The sequence below is a fragment of the Lolium rigidum genome, chromosome 3 (assembly GCF_022539505.1).
Source record: "Lolium rigidum isolate FL_2022 chromosome 3, APGP_CSIRO_Lrig_0.1, whole genome shotgun sequence".
Lineage (NCBI taxonomy): Eukaryota > Viridiplantae > Streptophyta > Magnoliopsida > Poales > Poaceae > Lolium > Lolium rigidum.
The window spans coordinates 34,752,780-34,767,335 of NC_061510.1; the positions used below are offsets into that span (position 1 = coordinate 34,752,780).

Here is a 14,556-nt window from a genome sequence, read left to right on the forward strand (position 1 = left end):
CTATCCACACCATCCATTTTATTAGCCATCTAATTGTCCATATCATTCCCACTAACATTCATTAATACTCTACATGCAAGCCACATCATCTATTTTTAAGCCATCCAATTATCCACATCATCAACTTTTAGCCGTCAATTACATAACTATTTTAAGTCAGTTTTTTTAAGTTAGCCTCTTGACTATTTACGTCAATTGAATCATGCATATTCCTACAAATAATATCCTATTCCAATCAATTTATATCCTTTTGTTTTTTACAAAATAGAGTTATCGGAGAAATTTCTGCTGCAACGCGCGGGGTATCCTTCTAGTTAAAAAGATGAGAGATGGTGGGTGACACTTTCCCAATACAATATTTTTAGTATGCCTTAGAAAACCAAAGCGCACACTCTTTCAAGGATGGGGGGAGTATGTTTAACTCCTCACAATCGAGGAGTAAAACACAGTACTGTGCATTTATGCGAACTCACAATCGACTTATTACATGCTATACGGTAGATTTTACATGATTTGAGAACCCGTAGCAATGAACGGCATTCAACTAGTGTAAAAGCATCTCCAGCCGCGTCCCCCAAAGCATCCCCCAAAGGGATTTAGGGCGCGCTGGACCAAAAAACCATTCCAGCCGCGTTCCCCAAAGCCCATTTTTGTCCGGCGCGGTCCGATACGGTGTCCGGCGCCCCGAGCCTGTCCCCGTCCCACAGGGGACGCTCCGGGGACGCCGGACACACCGAAAGCGAGGCGAACCGACGCGGGCCCGGTGCGTCAGCGGCTCAGTGAAAAATCGTCTCCCACTCCTGCCAAATCCCGCCCCTCCCGCCATATCGCGCCTATCCCGCCGCGCATTTCTGGCCTCCCAACACATATCCTGCCGCCGATTCATTTCTCCTATCCCGCCGATTTGTTTCTCCTACCCGCCGTCCACCCGCCGCTGCTACCCTCTCCCCATTCCATGACGCCGCCGGTAGCCCCCAAGAAGATGGCCAAGAAAGCGGCCAAGAAGCCGCCGGGCAATGCGACGAAAGGGGCGAAAGCGCCGTTCGCGAAGTCGCGGAAGGCGCCGGCTCCGAAGAAGCCGGAAGGATGGACCGATGATCGGTGGCATCAAGACCGCTCGCGCCGGAAGATGTCAACGGCGGAGCGGAAAGGACGGAGGGCGGCGGAGCAGGAGAAGAAGGCTCTGGCGGCGCGCCAGCACCAGCACTTGATGGCCGGGTGTCTCGCCGCCACCAACGCGAGCCCATATAGTACGAACGTGCCGGTGTACGTTCCGGGAGTGTTCTCTCCGTCGTCATCCGCCTTCTACAACGACGGCCCCTCCGGCACTCCCGGGTGCGTGACGCCTAACTTGTCGCCGCACTACCAGGATGCGGCTGCCGCATGGAAGCTTCAACCCCAACAACCTCTACTCCCCGGCGTACGAGCGGCGCGAGCCGGGACCCGGTGCGGACGGCGACCCTTTCACCGGCCGCGAGGGGCCGCTCGAGCTCGACGGCGCCGGTGCTGAGGGTGCTGAGGAAGAGGGCAGGGGTGAGGACGAGGAGGACGATGAAGAGGAGGGGGTGGAGGACGAGGACGACAACGAGGACGAAGAGGGCGGCGAGAAAGAAGACGAGGAGGGTGCCGGTGACGATGATCTCGTGGAGGTAGACGCGGACGGCGTGAAGAAGAAAAAGAAGAAGAAGGCGTCGGGCACACAGTCCCCAAGTGGACGGTTTTGGAGGATCTTTGTCTGTGCGAGTCGTGGGCGACAGTGAGCCATGACTCCATCATCGGCGCCAACCAAAAATACGGGAAGTATTGGGCGAGAATCAAGGCCGAGTTCGATGAGCGCAAGCTCATTGATACGTCTCCGACGTATCGATAATTTCTTATGTTCTATGCCATATTATTGATGATACCTACATGTTTTATGCACACTTTATGTCATATTCGTGCATTTTCTGGAACTAACCTATTAACAAGATGCCGAAGTGCCGGTTCTCGTTTTCTGCTGTTTTTGGTTTCAGAAATCCTAGTAACGAAATATTCTCGGAATTGGACGAAACAAAGACCCAGGGGCCTATTTTTCCACGGAGCTTCCGGAAGACCGAAGAACATACGAAGTGGGGCCACGAGGTGGCGACACCACAAGGCAGCGCGGCACGGGGGGCCCGCGCCGCCCTATGGTGTGGCCCCTCGTCGGGCCCCGACTCTGCCCTTCCGCCTACTTAAAGCCTCCGTCGCGAAACCCCCGAGGCGAAAAACCACGATACGGAAAACCTTGCGAGACGCCGCCGCCGCCGATCCCATCTCGGGGGATTCGGAGATCTCCTCCGGCACCCTGCCGGAGAGGGGATTCATCTCCCGGAGGACTCTACACCGCCATGGTCGCCTCCGGAGTGATGAGTGAGTAGTTCACCCCTGGACTATGGGTCCATAGCAGTAGCTAGATGGTTGTCTTCTCCTCATTGTGCTTCATTGTTGGATCTTGTGAGCTGCCTAACATGATCAAGATCATCTATCCGTAATTCTATATGTTGTGTTTGTCGGGATCCGATGGATAGAGAATACCATGTCATGTTAATTATCAAGTTATTATACATGTGTTGTTTATGATCTTGCATGCTCTCCGTTACTAGTAGAGGCTCTGGCCAAGTTTTTACTTTTAACTCCAAGATGGAGTATTTATGCTCGATAGTGGGTTCATGCCGCATTGACACCGGGACAGTGACAGAAAGTTCTAAGGTTGTGTTGTGCTGTTGCCACTAGGGATAAAACATTGGCGCTATGTCCAAGGATGTAGTTGTTGATTACATTACGCACCATACTTAATGCAATTGTCTGTTGCTTTGCAACTTAATACTGGAGGGGGTTCGGATGATAACCTGAAGGTGGACTTTTTAGGCATAGATGCAGGTAGATGGCGGTCTATGTACTTTGTCGTAATGCCCAATTAAATCTCACTATACTTATCATGTCATGTATGTGCATTGTTATGCCCTCTCTATTTGTCAATTGCCCGACTGTAATTTGTTCACCCAACATGCTTTTATCTTATGGGAGAGACACCTCTAGTGAACTGTGGACCCCGGTCCATTCTTTAATACTTGAAATACAAATCTGCTGCAATACTTGTTTTTACTATTTTCTCTGCAAACAATCATCTTCCACACAATACGGTTAATCCTTTGTTACAGCAAGCCGGTGAGATTGACAACCTCACTCTGTTTCGTTGGGGCAAAGTACTTTGGTTGTGTTGTGCGGGTTCCACGTTGGCGCCGGAATCTCCGGTGTTGCGCCGCACTACATCCCGCCGCCATCAACCTTCAACGTGCTTCTTGGCTCCTCCTGGTTCGATAAACCTTGGTTTCTTTCTAAGGGAAAACTTGCTGCTGTGCGCATCATACCTTCCTCTTGGGGTTGCCCAACGAACGTGTGAAATACACGCCATCAAGCATATTTTCTGGCGCCGTTGCCGGGGAGATCAAGACACGCTGCAAGGGGAGTCTCCACTTCCCAATCTCTTTACTTTGTTTTTGTCTTGCTTTATTTTATTTACTACTTTGTTTGCTGCATTATATCAAAACACAAAAAAATTAGTTGCTAGCTTTACTTTATTTGCTATCTTGTTTGCTATATCAAAAACACAAAAAAATTAGTTACTTGCATTTACTTTACTTATTTCATCATGTTTCCTTTTAATTTTACCACAAAGAACATACCGGTAGGACGCGGGTCTATCATTGGGAGAAACAATATAGAAGAATTTTTCACCCATGTTAGTACCATTGAAGATTTTGAAGATAGACACTTGGTAGACCTTGCTCCCACTTATGAAATTGCTGCTGCTGCTTTAGTTCTCCTATTGGAAACTAAATTTGTTAATCTAAATCCTATAATCCAACACATGTTTCTTACACTTGGTGATATGGAAGAAGGGGAAAAGAAAGATTTTGTTTTAGAAACCCTTCTTAGAGAATTTGGTGGTCTAGCAAGAGAGGCTAGAAAGGTCTTCGCTAAATTTAATATGCTTGGTTCTCATACTAACTTTGTTGGTCTCCTTGAAAAAATGGATATGGATAGAATAAGGTACACTAATAATGCTAATGATGGTGGGGAGATCAAAGCACCAATACCATGTAAACTCCTAGCTATGAATGATGCACTAGAACATAACTATGCTTGGCTTGTTCCTGAAAATTTGTTCGATGAGAGTAGCAAGCCCAAGACTAATGAGAAGGGAGACGCTGAAACTTATGTATCCAATATACTATGCATGGTTGAGAAAACTCCAAACCCCGCTATAGGTGCACCACCCTTCGATAATACTTGATATACACTTTCTGCGCCTAGCTGAAAGGCGTTAAAGAAAAACGCTTATGGGAGACAACCCATGTTTTTACTACAGTATTTTTGTTTTATATTTGTGTCTTGGAAGTTGTTTACTACTGTAGCAACCTTTCCTTATCTTAGTTTTATGTTTTGTTGTGCCAAGTAAAGTCTTTGATAGAAAAGTAAGTACTAGATTTGGATTACTGCGCAGTTCCAGATTTCTTTGCTGTCACGAATCTGGGTCTATCTCCCTGTAGGTAGCTCAGAAAATTAAGCCAATTTACGAGCATGATCCTCAGATATGTACGCAACTTTCATTCAATTTGAGCATTTTCGTTTGAGCAAGTCTGGTGGCCTAATAAAATCCATCTTTACGGACTGTTCTGTTTTGACAGATTCTGTCTTTTATTTCGCATTGCCTCTTTTGCTATGTTGGATGAATTTCTTTGATCCACTAATGTCCAGTAGCTTTATGCAATGTCCAGAAGTGTTAAGAATGATTGTGTCACCTCTGAACATGTGAATTTTTATTATGCACTAACCCTCTAATGAGTTGTTTCGAGTTTGGTGTGGAGGAAGTTTTCAAGGATCAAGAGAGGAGTATGATGCAATATGATCAAGGAGAGTGAAAGCTCTAAGCTTGGGGATGCCCCGGTGGTTCACCCCTGCATATTCTAAGAAGACTCAAGCGTCTAAGCTTGGGGATGCCCAAGGCATCCCCTTCTTCATCGACAACATTATCAGGTTCCTCCCCTGAAACTATATTTTTATTCCGTCACATCTTATGTACTTTGCTTGGAGCGTCGGTTTGTTTTTGTTTTTTGTTTTGTTTGAATAAAATGGATCCTAGCATTCACTTTGTGGGAGAGAGACACGCTCCGCTGTTGCATATGGACAAATATGTCCTTAGGCTCTACTCATAGTATTCATGACGAAGTTCTTCTTCGTTAAATTGTTATATGGTTGGAATTGGAAAATGCTACATGTAGTAACTCTAAAATGTCTTGGATAATTTGATACTTGGCAATTGTTGTGCTCATGTTTAAGCTCTTGCATCATATACTTTGCACCAATTAATGAAGAAATACTTAGAGCTTGCTAATTTGGTTTGCATATTTGGTTTCTCTAGAGTCTAGATAACATCTAGTATTGAGTTTTGAACAACAAGGAAGACGGTGTGGAGTCTTATAATGTTTACCATATGTCTTTTATGTGAGTTTTGTTGTACCGTTCATCCTTGTGTTTGTTTCAAATAACCTTGCTAGCCTAAACCTTGTATCGAGAGGGAATACTTCTCATGCATCCAAAATACTTGAGCCAACCACTATGCCATTTGTGTCCACCATACCTACCTACTACATGGTATTTATCCGCCATTCCAAAGTAAATTGCTTGAGTGCTACCTTTAAAATTCCATCATTCACCTTTGCAATATATAGCTCATGGGACAAATAGCTTAAAAACTATTGTGGTATTGAATATGTACTTATGCACTTTATCTTTTATTAAGTTGCTTGTTGAGCGATAACCATGTTTCGGGGACGCCATCAACTATTCTTTGTTGGATATCATGTGAGTTGCTATGCATGTCCGTCTTGTCTGAAGTAAGAGAGATCTACCACCTTCATGGTTGGAGCATGCATATTGTTAGAGAAGAACATTGGGCCGCTAACTAAACCCATGATTCATGGTGGAAGTTTCAGTTTGGACATATATCCTCAATCTCATATGAGAATAATAATTGTTGCCACATGCTTATGCATTAAAGAGGAGTCCATTATCTGTTGTCCATGTTGTCCCGGTATGGATGTCTAAGTTGAGAATAATCAAAAGCGAGAAATCCAAAATACGAGCTTTCTCCTTAGACCTTTGTACGAGCGACATGGAGGTACCCCATTGTGACACTTGGTCAAAACATATGCATTGCAAAGATCCGGTAGTCCAAGTTAATTAGGACAAGGTGCGGGCACTATTAGTATACTATGCATGAGACTTGCAACTTGTAAGATATAATTTACATAACTCATATGCTTTATTACTACCGTTGACAAAATTGTTTCATGTTTTCAAAATAAAAGCTCTAGCACAAATATAGCAATCGATGCTTTCCTCTTTGAAGGACCATTCTCTTTACTTTTATGTTGAGTCAGTTCACCTATTTCTCTCCACCTCAAGAATCAAACACTTGTGTGAACTGTGCATTGATTCCTACATACTTGCATATTGTACTTGTTATATTACTCTATGTTGACAATTATCCATGAGATATACATGTTACAAGTTGAAAGCAACCGCTGAAACTTAATCTTCCTTTGTGTTGCTTCAATATCTTTACTTTGATTTATTGCTTTATGAGTTAACTCTTATGCAAGACTTATTAATACTTGTCTTGAAGTACTATTCATGAAAAGTCTTTGCTTTATGATTCACTTGTTTACTCATGTCATTACCATTGTTTTGATCGCTGCATCCACTACATATGTTTACAAATAGTATGATCAAAGTTATGATGGCATATCACTTCAGAAATTATCTTTGTTATCGTTTTACCTCGCTCGGGACGAGCGAGAACTAAGCTTGGGGATGCTTGATACGTCTCCGACGTATCGATAATTTCTTATGTTCTATGCCATATTATTGATGATACCTACATGTTTTATGTACACTTTATGTCATATTCGTGCATTTTCTGGAACTAACCTATTAACAAGATGTCGAAGTGCCGGTTCTCGTTTTCTGCTGTTTTTGGTTTCAGAAATCCTAGTAACGAAATATTCTCGGAATTGGACGAAACAAAGACCCAGGGGCCTATTTTTCCACGGAGCTTCCGGAAGACCGAAGAACATACGAAGTGGGGCCACGAGGTGGCGACACCACAAGGCGGCGCGGCTGGGGGGGCCCGCGCCGCCCTATGGTGTGGCCCCCTCGTCTGGCCCCCGACTCTGCCCTTCCGCCTACTTAAAGCCTCCGTCGCGAAACCCCTGAGGCGAAAAACCACGATATGGAAAACCTTACTGAGACGCCGCCGCCGCCGATCCCATCTCGGGGGATTCTGAGATCTCCTCCGGCACCCTGCCGGAGAGGGGATTCATCTCCCGGAGGACTCTACACCGCCATGGTCGCCTCCGGAGTGATGAGTGAGTAGTTCACCCCTGGACTATGGGTCCATAGCAGTAGCTAGATGGTTGTCTTCTCCTCATTGTGCTTCATTGTTGGATCTTGTGAGCTGCCTAACATGATCAAGATCATCTATCCGTAATTCTATATGTTGTGTTTGTCGGGATCCGATGGATAGAGAATACCATGTCATGTTAATTATCAAGTTATTATACATGTGTTGTTTATGATCTTGCATGCTCTCCGTTACTAGTAGAGGCTCTGGCCAAGTTTTTACTTTTAACTCCAAGAGGGAGTATTTATGCTCGATAGTGGGTTCATGCCTGCATTGACACCCGGGACAGATGGACAGAAAGTTCTAAGGTTGTGTTGTGCTGTTGCCACTAGGGATAAAACATTGGCGCTATGTCCAAGGATGTAGTTGTTGATTACATTACGCACCATACTTAATGCAATTGTCTGTTGCTTTGCAACTTAATACCGGAGGGGTTCGGATGATAACCTGAAGGTGGACTTTTTAGGCATAGATGCAGTTGGATGGCGGTCTATGTACTTTGTCGTAATGCCCAATTAAATCTCACTATACTTATCATGTCATGTATGTGCATTGTTATGCCCTCTCTATTTGTCAATTGCCCGACTGTAATTTGTTCACCCAACATGCTTTTATCTTATGGGAGAGACACCTCTAGTGAACTGTGGACCCCGGTCCATTCTTTAATACTGAAATACAAATCTGCTGCAATACTTGTTTTTACTATTTTCTCTGCAAACAATCATCTTCCACACAATACGGTTAATCCTTTGTTACAGCAAGCCGGTGAGATTGACAACCTCACTCGTTTCGTTGGGGCAAAGTACTTTGGTTGTGTTGTGCAGGTTCCACGTTGGCGCCGGAATCTCTGGTGTTGCGCCGCACTACATCCCGCCGCCATCAACCTTCAACGTGCTTCTTGGCTCCTCCTGGTTCGATAAACCTTGGTTTCTTTCCGAGGGAAAACTTGCTGCTGTGCGCATCATACCTTCCTCTTGGGGTTGCCCAACGAACGTGTGAAATACACGCCATCACTCATCAAGAGCGACTACAACAAAGTGACAATGAAGAGGAGCCAAAAGACAATGTCGACGCGATGGGCCATCATCCAGGCGTCGGTGAACTCCTTCCATGGATACCATCAGGACTTACTGACCAGAGCCGAGAGCGGCGCCGACCTCTCCCAAATGGTACGACTCTTTCTTCCATAATCTGTAGCGCCTACATTGTGTTCGATGAAATGATTCCGCTTCCCGTGGCTAGTCTGATAGGGCCATGGAGGTTTACGCGAGGAACTCGGATGGGCATAAGTCGTTCGCGCTGATGCATTGCTATGCCAAGCTCAAAGGGAACGAGAAATGGCGGTTGACGCGCCTGTCGCTGTCCAAGGGGAAGGACGCCATTGATCTGGACGCGCCGCTGGCAACGTCGGCAGGGCGTCCTACTGGCAACAAGGCTGCCAAGGCCGCCTTGGCCGACGCCGCGTCGTGTGAGAAGACGCAGGCGTCGATCACGAAATGCCTCGCGGATGTCTCCTCAACCTTTCTCTCCCGCGACAAAAAGACCGACGAAAGGTGGGCGGAGCTGCTCAAGAGGCAAGAGGAGAAGTTGGAGCTCAAGAAACGCAGGGACGACATGTCCTTGCTGAGAACGTCGACAGAGGGAATGTCTCCCCGGACGCGGGCGGCGCACAACTTCTTCAAAGGCCAGATCCTCGACGACATCGAAGCCAAAATGGCGGCAGCCAACGTTGCGGCCGACGCGGCGGCCCAGGAAGCGGCGGCGGTAGCGGCAGCGGCAACAACCGCGGCGCAAGAGCTGGCTGACGCGTCTTCGACTGCTACACCATCGTCAGCCTACGCGACGGCGGCGGAGCAGACGGAGCATGCACAACACCAGGCAGATCGCGACGAGGTCATCGTGATCGACGGGCCTGCGTCGACTCAGGATACGTCGCCGTCGACCAACCCCTTCTTCTAATTTAGCATGCACTATGGTCTGTAATATGATCGCGCGCCTAGTACTTTGATCGCCGCTACTCTGATCGCGACGATTCGGCGGGAACGATCTCTTTTGAATGCAACAATTTGAATTCCTGATTGGGGGTGGCGTTTGGGGGACGCGGCTGGGGAGCGACGTCCCCAAAAACGGCACGAACAAAACACGTCCCCTAAACGCTCAATCTGGCGCGGTTTGAGGGACGCTTTGGGGAACGCGGCTGGAGATGCTCTAAGATAGCTACGGAGTAGATTATAGATACTGATGTGCATGTCATAGCAACTAAGGCCGTGTGCTTGTGTGCATGGCTCATGCTTGTTCGCTTTTTTTTTATGTAAAATTGTGAATTGTGATGCGGTTCATGCAGTGCAGTAACAAAGCACATCAGGTTTGCTTTGCCCCTCCGAAAAGAAGCCTAATGCTGATTAATCGACCGTATAAGGAAGCTAAATGTGAATATTGGGAACTTGCCGTATGGTCAATTAGAACGTTCTTGTGATTAGTACATTCTTTACAGCCGCAGCATGAGTAGTGGCATTAATCTACCGACAACTCATTTAGCTACCCTGTTCTTGTGCGTTTTACTATATCAAATGTCTCTCGGTCGCATGGGCGGTGGCAGATAAGGGTGAGCCCAAGGTCAATGGACAATGGTGGCTACTTATTCATTTCATGTATTCCTTGGAAGCTGAAGCGAATATATTTGAGTTTGCTTGAATATATTTCATGTATTATCCGGACATGCATTGATTCACAGATTTTATAGTATCCAAAGATAACGATGGTAGTTCTGTGTGGTTTCGGTGCGTGTGCAAAAATTGATTAACTTCCAGTAAAATGTGGGTGCAAAAAATACAGTTATCCAGAGTTTCTATCTGAGAGCAAACATGATTAATTCTATGCTAAAGTTCTTGTTGCTGCGTGGATGTAGAACCTCACATATGTGAGAGCTAAACGCTAAAAGTTACTAATACTTGAGATCTGTTTGCGTGCCAAACATTAGAGTTGTTTTTATTTTGGTTATAATAACCACCTTACAATCGGTTAGTTATAGTTAAATTGAAATCAAAACATTTGCCTAACTTATAACCAATAAATTCTCGCATCAACTATCCAGGCGTGTTGTCAAACAACCAACTTTTGTCGGGTTTTCTTCATCAGCACGATAGCTTTCCCAACGGTCAACCCCATAGCAGCTCCGAATAGAGCTAAACCCAACCAAAAAGAGACGAAATCGTGGATGTCATCTAGCCTCATAGCGGCCACGAATGTTGGACAACGACCTAAAAACGAGTTGAAAGATTGAGTGCGGCCGCATGAACCAAGGGCTAAGGAGCACTCAACGTTCATAGCCGAGAAGACAGATATACCTAAGGTCGCACGCTCGATATCAACGGAAGGTCGAGTCTCAGGGTCAAACTTATTTAATTTTAATCAGCTTTATATATACCAATTTGACATCATATATGTAGGTATTTATATCTACAAAGTTAATCAAACATCGATAAGGTTAACTTTTGTCAAAGGTAGAAATGCACTTATTGGAGGAAGTAGTCTTAGTGTGGTACATGTCAACGACTTAATGCCCGAAGACATGTTCTGAGAATTCAGCAAGTAGTAGTATTATTCAGGAATTGCACCCGAAAAAAAGTATTAATTCGGGAATTTGACTCAGGGTCAAGGACGACGCGGCATCTATAGTTCCCTTCCAGAGGAAGCATCTGGATCATTTTATACTCCTGCTAACTATAGTTCCCTTCCAGACGAAGTATCACTGCTACCCTGCTAACTTGTTCGTATCAATTTCCATCAAGCAGCTTGCACAGATGGAAGGCACTGACCAGGTAAAGCAATTCTTCCTCCCTTTATTTTTTGTACTCCTTCTGTAAATCGATTCGCTTAGATCTTATTACCTAGACTAGATGCAAATGACCCGAAATTTTGCTAGTGCTAGTTACTTTGGTGTAAAATACTGGAAATTGCCATTTTTGTGTGTGTTCATCATCGATTCCTGAATTAAAGACTGTCAATGTTTTGTTTGTGCTTAGACAAATCCTTGCGCCATCTGCCGCGGCGGCATGGCCGCCGGTGATGGGCAGGCCACCTTCACGGCGGAGTGCTCCCACACGTTCCACTTCAGCTGCATCTGCACCAGCGTCGCGCACGGCAACCTCGTCTGCTCGCTCTGCAACGAGCAGTGGCGCGATCTGCCGTTCGTCCGACCCACGCCAGTTGCACCGCCGCCGCCCGCGCATATCCTGCAGCCGCGCACCCATCCCGTCGAGCCAGTCGTCATCGTCTTTGATGACGACGAGCAGGTGGAGCCGCCCTCTGCGGCGACCGACAGCCGGGCACCACCTCCGGCAGGTGCATCATCTGACGGAGTACTAGTCGTCAAGACGCACACCGAGTATTCGGCCGTCGCCAGGGACTCGTCCAGCGAAAACTTCGCCCTGCTCGTGCACGTTAAGGCTCCCGGGATAGCCGACGGTGGAGCCGCGAGCGACGTGCAACCACGGGCGCCACTGGACCTCGTCACGGTGCTGGACGTGAGCGGCAGCATGAGCGGGCACAAGCTGGCACTGCTGAAGCAGGCCATGCGGTTCGTCATCGACAACCTTGGTCCTGCCGACCGCCTCTCCGTCGTGTCCTTCTCCTCCGAGGCGCGCCGCGTGACCAGGCTCGCGCGCATGACGGACGCTGGGAAAGCTTCTTGCGTCAGCGCCGTGCACTCGCTCGCGGCGCGCGGCGGCACCAACATCGCCGAGGGGCTCCGGACGGCCGCAAAGGTGCTCGACAAGCGCCGACACAGCAACGCCGTCTCCAGCGTCGTGCTCCTCTCCGATGGACAGGACACATACACCATGGTGAGACGACGGTACGGCGAGGCCAACTACGAGGCGCTCGTCCCACCCTCCTTTCTGCGTACCGGCGGTGCGTGGTCAGCGCCGATCCACACGTTCGGATTCGGCAACGACCACGACGCGGCGGCGATGCACGTGATCGTCGAGGCGACAGGCGGCAGATTCTCGTTCATCGAGAACGAGGCGGTGATCCAGGATGCGTTCGCGCAGTGCATCGGCGGGCTGCTCTCCGTCGTGGTCCAGGAGGCGCGCATTGACGCCACGTGCGTGCATCCGGGGGTCCGTATCATCTCGGTCAAGTCCGACCGTTATGAGAGCCGCGTCGACGAGGATGGCCACGCTGCCTCGGTACATGTTGGGGAGCTCTACGCCGACGAGGAGAGGCGCTTCTTGATGTTCCTGGCCGTGCCAAGAACCGAAGGGACGAGCGGGGACACCACTCTGGTGAAAGTGGTCTGCAGCTACAGAGACGCGGCGACCGGTGGGGACGTGAGCGTGACGGCGGAGGACGCGGTGGTGGCAAGGCCGGAGGAAGTGGGGGACGCGGAGCGGTCGAGGAGGTGGAGCGGGAGCGTGTGCGGGTGGAGGCGGCAGAGGACATCGCGGCGGCGAGGGCGGCGGCGAGGGCGGCGGCGGAGCGGGGCGCGTACCAGGAGGCGGTGGAGATACTGGAGAACCGGCAGCTTGCGGTAGCGCAGTCAGGGGACGGCGACGCAGTGGTCGTGTCGCTGGGTGCCGAGCTGCGGGAGATGCGCATTCGCGTGGCGAGCCGGCAGAACTACGCGCAGTCAGGGCGGGTGTACATGCTCGCTGGCATGAGCGCATCTGCAGCAGCGCGCCAATTCGAGCCAGATGATGCAGGCGCAGCATCGTCCTGTGATGTTGTCGTACGCGACGCCGGCCATGCGCGCGATGCTTCTGCGGTCGAGGGAGGTGTCGGCCGAGCAAGGACGGCAGCAGCAGCGGCGGCGGCTTGAGGAGCTGCAGCAGTGGCATCAACAGCAGCAGCAGCGTGAGGAGCTGTTAATACCACAGCAGCGGCAGCAACTGCAGCAGCAACGGCATCTGATGCGGCAGCAGCAACAACAACAATATCAGCAGCAACTGCTGATGCAGCAGCAGCAGCAGCATCTCAAGGCTGGAGAAGACGCACAGAGCTCTGACCCGGATGTCAAAAGGATGAGGAAGACATAACCAGCTTACCAGCAGCCATGTTTTATGATGAGCATAAGCGTAAATATCGGTTAACTAAATGGAATATTATTTATCGACCTAAAGATCAAGGGGGTTTCGGTGTGGAGGTATTAGATATCAAAAATAGATGTTTACTCAGCAAGTGGTTGTTTAAACTCTTAAACGAGGAAGGGCTATGGCAAGAGTTGCTGCATAACAAATACCTCTGAACTCAAACGCTCTCACAAGTGACAGCTAAACCCACTGATTCCCCTTTCTGGAAAGGGCTTATGGGAGTTAAAGACGAGTTTTTCTCCCGAGGTTCTTTTACGGTTGGAAATGGTCAAAGTACGCGTTTCTGGGAAGACACATGGTTAGGTGACCGACCATTAGCTGAACAATTCCCTTCGTTATATAATATCGTACGCCGGAGAAATGTTTTGGTATCGGATGTTTTAATAGGTAATCCGCTGAATATCGAATTCAGAAGGAATTTATCTAATGATAGAATGGATGTTTGGCTACTTCTTTTACAACGCCTAATTAGGATCAACTTGTCGGCAGATCCGGATATTTTTGTTTGGAAATTAACAACTTCCGGTATCTTTTCGGTCAAATCTATGTATGCGGATATAATGAACGGTCATACGGTTTTCTTGCGCAAATATATTTGGAAAATAAAGGTACCAGTGAAGATTAAGATTTTCATGTGGTTTCTTTATAAAAAAGTGATTCTTACGAAAGACAACCTTGCTAAACGGAACTGGAATGGATGTAAAAAATGTGCCTTTTGTGATGCTAATGAATCAATAAATCATTTATTTTTCGATTGTCCCTTCGCTAAGCTTATTTGGAGAACCATTCAATTTACTTTTAATATCCCTCCGCCGGCCAATGTTACGAATATGTTTGGAAATTGGCTAAATGGAGTCGACAAAAGGTCCAAAGAACAAATCCGAACGGGTATTTGTGCTTTGATGTGGGCTATATGGAATTGCCGTAATGACATTATTTTTAACAAGAGTACGAACTCTCATTTTTTACAGGTTATCT

The 14,556-nt window shown here is 47.7% G+C and overlaps 1 pseudogene; it reads left to right on the top strand.

Annotated features, from left to right (window-relative positions):
- Positions 1–11,292: 11,292 nt before the first annotated feature.
- On the top strand, positions 11,293–13,524 carry LOC124694638 (annotated as a pseudogene).
- Positions 13,525–14,556: the final 1,032 nt, after the last annotated feature.